General features: G+C 43.6%; 1 protein-coding gene across 1 annotated transcript in view; it reads right to left on the bottom strand.

Annotated features, from left to right (window-relative positions):
• The window catches only part of Rbm44 (RNA binding motif protein 44), a 57555-nt gene extending 53403 nt beyond the window's left edge, over positions 1-4152 (bottom strand). The window contains exon 1 of the mRNA XM_023722068.1: positions 4084-4152. The gene's annotated coding sequence lies outside the window, so the exon portion shown is untranslated. The remainder of the gene's footprint in view (positions 1-4083) is intronic.
• Between the last annotated feature and the right edge of the window lie 4604 nt (positions 4153-8756).

Below are 8756 nucleotides of genomic sequence, written 5' to 3'. Positions count from 1 at the left end.
ACCTCTGACAGGATTTAAAAAACAGGATACAAAGGAAAGATCATTTTGTATTTATATTTACAAAATAGTTAGGATAAATATACAGCTACTTTCACTTAGTTCAATGATAAGAAAGAGGTGTACTAATAGTGTTTGGACAGGATATCCTGTCTGCTTCTTGTACTATGGATAACCACTAAGAAGATAACAATGTACAATGTATTGATTATCAAAACTGTCCTCTTAATCACTTGTGAAACTATCTCATATTTATTTCTCAAAATAAATAAACTTTTCTAAAAAAAAAGAGAACCCAAATTATCAACATCCTAAATAACAGATATCACTAAAAAACCTACGAACAGACATTTAAAAAAAACAGGGTCCTGCTGGCCCTGTCCCCTGGGGCACGCTGAGATGGCAATTGAGACTGGGCATGGTGGCATGCACCTGTAATCCCAGCTCTTGGGAGGCTGTAAACAGGTGGATCACTACAAGTCCAATCTAGTAGTGAGACCCTGAACACCCTGTAGACCCTTCCCTAAAATACAAAAAGAAAAAAAGAAAAAAGAAAAAAGGGGTGTAAAACACAATATATCTAATATTACAATACAGATGAGCATACTTACTTGAAAACCACAACCTCCTCCCAACATACAAGAAATAAACAATTTGACACTCCCATATCCCTTAAGGAAATCAAGTTGAAAATTAAGGACTTCCCCTCCAAAAATAAGACGTGAGGCATAGATGGTTTCACTGCTAAATTTCATCCATCAACTAAAGTAGAAAAACAGCCAGAATTCAAAGAGAAAACATCCTAACATGTTATATGAGGTCATCATAATTTTAATATGAAATTACCTGAGGACATTCTAAAGGAGTTTTTGTAACTTTTTTTTTGGCGGAACCGGGGATTGAACTCAGACCCTTGCGCTTGCTAGGGAAGCACTTATTCCACTGAGCCATCTCCCCTGCCTAAAGGAGCTTTTAAAAATCCAATACTTTCTTTATAGTCATATGTAGGTACTTAGTACAATTAACACATGCATTAATTTTTTTTGCAAAGCAAAATAAAATGAAATAAAAAGTATAATCCATTCTGATCAAGTGTTACTTATCCCAGGAATGCAACTATGGTTGAACTTTAGTAAATGAATCAATGCTATTCACTACAATAAAACAGAGGAGAAAAGAAATTAATGAGCTTGGTGCGGTGGCAGAGGCCTGTAACCCAGCACTTGGAAGGCTGAGGCAGGAGGTTTGTTGTGATTTTGAGACCACCCTGAGCTACAAAGTGAGCTAAAGGCCATCCTGAATTGTGTGGTGAGACTGTCTTTAAAACACAAAAAAAATCACATCATCATTTTAAATGCAGGGAAAAAAGCCAGTATTTTAAAAATACAAAATCCATTCCTGACAAAAATTCCTTGGCAAACCAGAAAGCCACAGGGAATTCCCTCCATTCAAGGCTATGTACAAGAACAAAAAAAGAAAAGCCCTAAAGCTAATATTCTACTTGATGATGAAACACTGAGTTATTTTGTCAAAAACCAGACGTTTATTCTATTTGTACTTGACATTGTACTAAAGGTCCAAGTCTGCACAATAAAGTAGTGGTCCCCAACAATTTTTGACACCAAGAGCTGGTTTCATGAAAGATGATTTTTCCATGGATGGAAAGTGAGGGTGATGTAGTGGTAGGGTGTCCAAGATGATTCAAAGAAATACACAATCTACATTGCTCACATGTACAATTCATGGTTGGGTTTTCATTCCTATGAGAATCTAATACCATTGGTGATCTGATAGGAGGTGGAGCTCAGTCAATACTGTGAGACATACATCTGGCAGTACCCTGAAGCTTCCCTGAAAAGTAAAATAGGGATAGGAAGAGGGAAGAGGGGCTAGGGAGATAGCTCAGTAGAATAAGCGCTTGCCTGGCAAGTGCAAAGGCCTGAGTTCAATCCCCAGTTCCGCCAAAAAAAAAAAAAAAAAAAAAGAAGGAAAATTCACAGACTCATTTCTTCATGCAAATGAACATATACATATTTCAAAGATTTCTGAACTACTAAATACTATCTCCAAACTAGACATAAAGATGTGAATAACTGGGGGACAGGGAGATGGCTCAGTGGAATAAGCGCTTCTCGGCAAGCGCAAGGGCCTGAGTTCAACCCCCGGTTCCCAAAAAAAAAAAAAAAAAAAAAAAAAAAGAATAACTTCTGGCTTAAGGAATTTAAGCCAACAAAAACCATACTCTACAAATAAATATTTTTCAAAATAAATGTTTTAAATATAAACTATGATTAAAAGAGTGCTAGTTGATCAAAGTAACTCTGATGAGATTAGGTAGTTTCTCATATTTGATTTTTTTCAGACAGGGTCTCATTATGTAGTTCATGCTGGGCTTGAGATCACAGGGCTCCTCCTGTGCTGGGACCACATGTGCGGTACTACACCTGGTTCTTACATTTTAGATTCAACAACTCATCCTACTCATCAAAAGTATTGAGATCTCAAGAGTAAACTTGCCATATCAAAATTAAATATTTATAAATAGTAAACTCAACATTTCAAATTTAAAACAATTTTTAAAGACTGGTGAGAAAAGCAGCACTATTTTACATTCTGCAAATCTACTGTCTAAAGCTATTCTCATTTATGATTCTGCATTCAATTCTGCTTTGAAAATCTTAATATAACAAGTATACTTGCAAATAATATATCTGGATAAAAGTCTAGTTCCTACAAAAACTCTTATTACTTACTACAACTAAATCCTTTTATTTACTTAATTTTTGTCTTTTTGAAGACAGGTTCCAGGCTGGCCTACAACTTGCAGCAATCTTCCTGCCGCAGCCTGCCACGTGCTGGGATCACAGGTGTGCACCACCAAACTCAGCCTAAAATCCTTTATTTTATTTTTTGTTTGTAGAACTGGGGATTGAACTCAGGCCCTTGTGCTTGCCAGTGAAGCGCTTATTCTACCGAGCTATCTCCCCACCTTTTTTTTTTTTTTTTAAGGGCGGAACCTGGGATTGAACTCAGGCTCTTGCGCTTGCCTGAGAAGCGCTTATTCCACCGAATCATCTCCCCGGCCCCTATAAATCCTTTATTTTAAAAATGAGCCACAGAACTCAGGACTCTCTTGACATCCTCTTCACCTCCCTATCCTGCCTCATCAATTTCAATCTTATTTCCACAGGATCTGGAAAGACCTCTCGTCCCCAAATTTAAACCTTATCCATTCACCCTACTGCTTAAAATTTATCACCAGAACGTTATTTGATTTCAGATCAACTAAAATCTGCTTTTTTTTTTTTTTTTTTTTTTGGTGGAACCAGGGACTGAACTCAGGCCCTTGCACTTGCCAGGGAAGCGCTTATTCCACTGAGCCATCTCCCTGACCCTCAACTAAAATCTGAGTCTTAGATGACCCTACATCAGTCTCGGCTGTGTTTACCTTCACTCTGTGCTTATCCCAATCCTATCTGTTTGTGGATTTCCTGTGTAAGTAGGTAGAGGTGTGTGTGTGTGTGGGTGTGTGTGCATGGACTGAACCCAGGACCTCTGCACTGCCCTACATCCCTAGCCCTTTTAAATTTTTATTTTGAGCAACAGTCTCACTGTTCCTAAGCACTTGGGCAAGTGCACACGCACCCCATGGCCTTCAGCCCTCCCAAACTGCAGGTCCTGGCTGCAGTCAGATGGGGGTAGGGTTCCACCGCTTCCTGTGCCTCACGACGCTACCTGCGCAGCGCGCCTGCGCATCAGGTGTCCGTGGCTTCCACCTAGATACGGCCTTTCCAGGATGGGTCAAGCAAGTTCCTAACCCCCTCCTCCCCAGTAATAACGTGTCCTCTAGGCCAGTTCTGCTGGCTCCTGGGGTATCTTAGTGAGTTCTGGGTGCCAGAAGTGTGGTGCGGAGCTGCACAGAGGAACAGACCTGCCCGGACCTCACAACCTCGCCACCCCCACCACCTGAGCCGCCTCGCCACCCGCGACGGCCCCGCCGCCTCGCCACTGCCGGCTCCTGAGCCGTGGAGATCACCACCCTGGCCCCCGCCCGCCGCCCCGCATCCACGCCGTGGCACCTCTCACCTGGGCCGCAGTCCCTACCTCCACGAGCAAGCGCTCAGCAGCCACCCCAGCCTCTATACCTACGACGCAGTGCCGAGCAGCCGCGGTGCACCCCGGGTAACGGTCGCCGGTAACCCGCCCACCACTGACAGTGGTGCACTCTTATTGGTCCGTGCGGAAGGCGCGGCACCGTGATTGGTCTGGTGTGCGGAGTGAAAGCGCGGGAAGGAGGCCACAGTTCCGACCGGGCGCTACTTCCGAGGCGAGGCGCAACGAGCTTGCTTTGCGGCTGGTGGCCCGGAGGTTCGGCGAAGCTGCGAGGGGCGTTGCCGGAGAGCCGGCGCGGTGGAACTCTTGGCCCCAGCAGTGGCGAAGCCACACGGAGGGACAGCCTGGCCTGGCCCGACGGCCTTGCTGCCTCACCATCCCGAGGCGGACGCCGGAGAACCACAAGTTCAAGCCTAACAGGGAGACTTCACTAGATCTTGTCCTAAAATAGAACACATTTGAAAGGGGCTGGGATGTAGTGCAATGCAAAGTCCCTGCGGTGAAGGCCAGTACTTCAAAGGCAGTGGAAGAAGGAAAAACGAGGCAGAAGTCACGCCCCCGCAGGGGCCTGATCTCCGGCTTCTGGACTGCAGGCTCACAGGGCCCGGGTGACATGCGGGAGGCAGAGGCCTTTATTGCCGTAAGAGCAAAACAGGGGCACCCCGGAACTCAGCAGTCACAGCAGGTAATATTGTAATGCAGCCGTTAGGCAAAGGGCAGACAGTCCACATTAGTTCTCCAGACCCCTGCCCCGCCAGCTTTCAAAGGGCCCCAAAGAGCACACTGCTGCTGACCCAGGACTTAAATTGGAGTTTTTCTTCATTGTGGATTGGTTTTTGCACAAATGTTTATTTTTAAAAATAAAATCAGAACCAAGGCAGGTCTGGAAAGGATTTCGCATAGTGGTAGGGTTCAAAGTTCTATTGATTGAACTGCTGTATTCTTAGATGGTTCGTATTCAGAAAGAACCTCCTCCCCATCCCTTATTGTACCTGCACTTCATAGTATTTTACTTCAGAAATATTTCATCATCCTGGAAATGATTCCCTCTTCCTGAATTATCCAGCTATTTTTAAATTGGAATTTTTTTCCAATTACCATATTTTGACATACAGAATCTGCTCCCAGGGGGAGCTGCAAAGGTTGCCTGTTGGCATTGGTTCTTTCTTTCTTTCTTTCTTTCTTTCTTTCTTTCTTTCTTTCTTTCTTTTTTAATTACTTATCTATGTCCCAAATGCTGGGATTATGGGCATGCACCCACATGTGGTTTCAGAGCTGCTACAAGGGACTTAATGCAGGTTCTTGCACTTGCTAAGCAGGCACTTACACTAATGAGCTGTCTCCCCAACTCTGGCATGGTTTTTGTTGTTGTTTTGATTTTGTCTTTTTGACACAGGGTCTTGCTCTGCACTTTAGGCTGGCCTTGAGCTCACATTGTAGCCCAGGCTGGCCTCAAACTGGCAATGATTCTCTTGCCTCAGCCTCCCAAGTTCTGGGATTACTGGTGTGTGCTACTTTGTTTGGTCTTGCTGCAGAGTTTGACCCCTGTAGCTTGCAGAAAGTGTGAGTTGTTTTGGGACAGTCTCACTGTCCCAAACTGTTGTTTGAATGCAAACCCTTGCTGGCTTTAAATTTTCATGGATCCTCCTGCCTCAGCCTTGGAGTGCTGGGATTACAGGCATGTGCCACCAGACCCAGCATGGCCTTTTTTAAATTTTTTTTTAAAATAAAGTTGTGGTTGCTGCCAACAGTTAAGCAGAATAATTTTTTAAAATTTATTATATTATTATTTTGTGGTACCAGGGATCGAACTCAGGACCTTGTGCTTGCCAGGCAAGCACTTATTCCACTAAGTTATCTCCCCAGCCTCTAAGGAGAAGAATTGAGGTAAGTGCAGGTGATCCCCCCACTCAGCACAATCCACAGGGCTGCTGCTGCACTTTTCCAACTCTGCTTTAACATAGTAGGAGACAATGTCCTGGATACCCTGCTGTCCATGCTGCTGGAAAACCTGTCCACTGCTTAGGGCCCATCTGGCCTTTGCCTGTCTTGGGCTGTCATTGTTTGGGCCATGCTCACCCAGTGGTGGCCAATGGAAGGACAATGCTGTGACAGCTGGAAAGTTGTAGACCAGAGGGTCTCCTTCTGGTGGGGTTTGTGAGGTAACTGGGCCCGATCTCTGGGGCTTGGAGCCTCACTGCACATGCAGGATGGCATCAGTGCCTTGGTTGGTGATTAGGTCTCCAAGGACACACAGCCAGACCACACTCACCTTGGGGCCTGGGTCCTTAGAGCAGTGGGGTTTGCAGCAGAGCCTGGGGAGGTGACTAGGACAGGGCCAGCTCACCCCTTCTCCAGAGGCTGCCTTTGTGGGGATCCTGGGTGGTGTCAGCAGACAGGTGCACCAGAGGTGACTACCCTTCATGCCATTAGAACACGTTCATCTGAATGTTTCCCAAGGGCCACAGATGTGACAGTGACACCTGCTAAATCATCTTCAAGCATGACATTGAGATGCTGTGGTTCATTTTGTGTGTGTGTGTGTGCTTTAAACAATTTATTTAACTGAAATGGACTTAAGTTTGTTTCTGAAATGACTTCCATTTATTTTGATACATCTTTTCCCCATGATGATTTACAGGACCTTCAAGCCAATATAAATACTTTATAAATATTTGAATTTTTGGGTATACACCTGCACAATACCTCAGCAATATCTTTCAGCAAGAAAATACTAAAGAATAAAGGCTAGACAATTACTCTGTCTAGTGAAAATCTGCTGCAAATATTTCTGAGGTAAGAAGGTACCATATTCCTGTTCAACTAAGAAAACCACCCTTACAACACAGGATGATTTTATTTTTACATAGGACCTAGAACACTTAAGCTGCCAATTAGGTACTGAATGGCAAAGCAATGTCCCCAGTTTATGCCATGAATTCATAGGGAATGGGTTCCAACAACTCGGTTCCTTTCCATTGGTCCTCACAAAGTGCACTTCTCTGGGAGGGGCAAGCTGGCGTTTCAGCTGAACCCAGGTACCTTTCTCTTTGGCTTCCTTCTTTTTCTGATCATTTTCTTTGACACGTTTCAGGAAGCTATCATGACTTTTTGAGTGTTTAATATGCTCGATACACACATTAATCCTCTTGGCAAGTATCTTGCCCTTAACTTGCTTGTTTACAACAATGCCAACAGCATACTGGGTAACGTTGTAGACTCGTCCCGTTTTGCCCTGGTAACGTGTGAGGCATTCCTTTTTGCACAGTACCCATTCCCTTGATGTCTACAATATCGTCCTTTTTGTAGATTCGCATGTATGTAGCCAAAGGAACAACCCTGTGTTTTTTAAAAGGCCTGGAAAACATATACCAAGTTCCCCTCCTCTTGCCCTTTGTGTTAGTCATTTTGGCAATTACTGGAAGAAGGCGGTTCTGGCCAAAAGGCTCTGGTTCATTTTAACAGTATTAAATTATCTTTGTGGTTCTAAGAAGTATGAATAAAGTCTTAGATTTTTAGTGACAGACAGGTTACAGAGGCAGAGCTACAAAAAAAAAAAATAGAGGTGGCAAGATGGGGCAGAAGAGAGGGCAGTGGGAGGGATGCGTGTGCTCAGGTGAAGAGCAGCTACAAGGTGACCAGAATTGGTGATGCACACCTATAATCCCTACACTCCAGAGGCAGAGGCAAGAGGATCACCCCAAGTTCATGGCCAGCTCAAACTATATACCGAGACTATCCGAAAAGTTAAAGATGCTGGGTTCCATCCCCAGCATTGCAAAAATATTTTTTATGATAATAAAATGGAGAACATTAGGAGAGATGTTCAGTAAATACATAGTGTGGTAGCTTAAAAACCATGTCCTAATTTTTTGATGTTCTTCCCTTCAAAAACTGGAACTATGGCCAGGCATGGTGGTACACACTTGTACTCCAGCACTCAGGAAGCTGAGATTGGAGGATCGATGCAAGTTTGAAGCCAGCCTGGGACACAAAGTGAGACCCTCTCTCAAAATAAGACAAAGAGTTATGAGTTCCGCTGCTAAAATCCCTCAGGATACACATGCAAAGACCACAAGTGACCAGTTTATGAAGCTATTGAAACATAGCACAAATTTAACAATCCTGTGTTCTTCACCTGTGCTCATCAATTGGGTTGCAAGAGTTTTACAAAGATTTCCTTTCTGTTAACTTCAAGATCTTAAAACATGAGCACCTGCTGAGTGTTCAGTAACTTCAGTGAAAGGCTGGCTGTGTGATCTGTTTCCTCATGCAGTTACGTAGGAAGGAACTGAATTTGAGGTTCCAAGAAGCTGCTTGTAGATGGTCAGTCTCCACAGGCAGAGGACTGATGCAGCCACCAGAACTTCCCAAATTACAGTGATGATTTAAAAATAGGAATTGATATATGCAGAACTTTAATTATAATCAAGTTAGGGAAATTAGTTGCAAAAATCTATAAGAAAAATTTGAAGTACACTTCAGTGACAGTGGCCAAGAGAGCTCCTTTTCAGTTTATGCTCACTTGTTTTTATTTTTTATTTATTTTATTTTTTTATTTTTTTATTTTTTATTTTTTGGCGGAACCAGGGATTGAACTCAGGCCCTTGCGCTTGCCAAGGAAGCGCTTATTCCACTGAGCCATC

This window comes from Octodon degus, unplaced genomic scaffold (genome assembly GCF_000260255.1).
Source record: "Octodon degus isolate 3935 unplaced genomic scaffold, OctDeg1.0 scaffold00089, whole genome shotgun sequence".
NCBI classification, from domain to species: domain Eukaryota; kingdom Metazoa; phylum Chordata; class Mammalia; order Rodentia; family Octodontidae; genus Octodon; species Octodon degus.
This window is presented reverse-complemented; position numbering and strand designations above follow the sequence as displayed.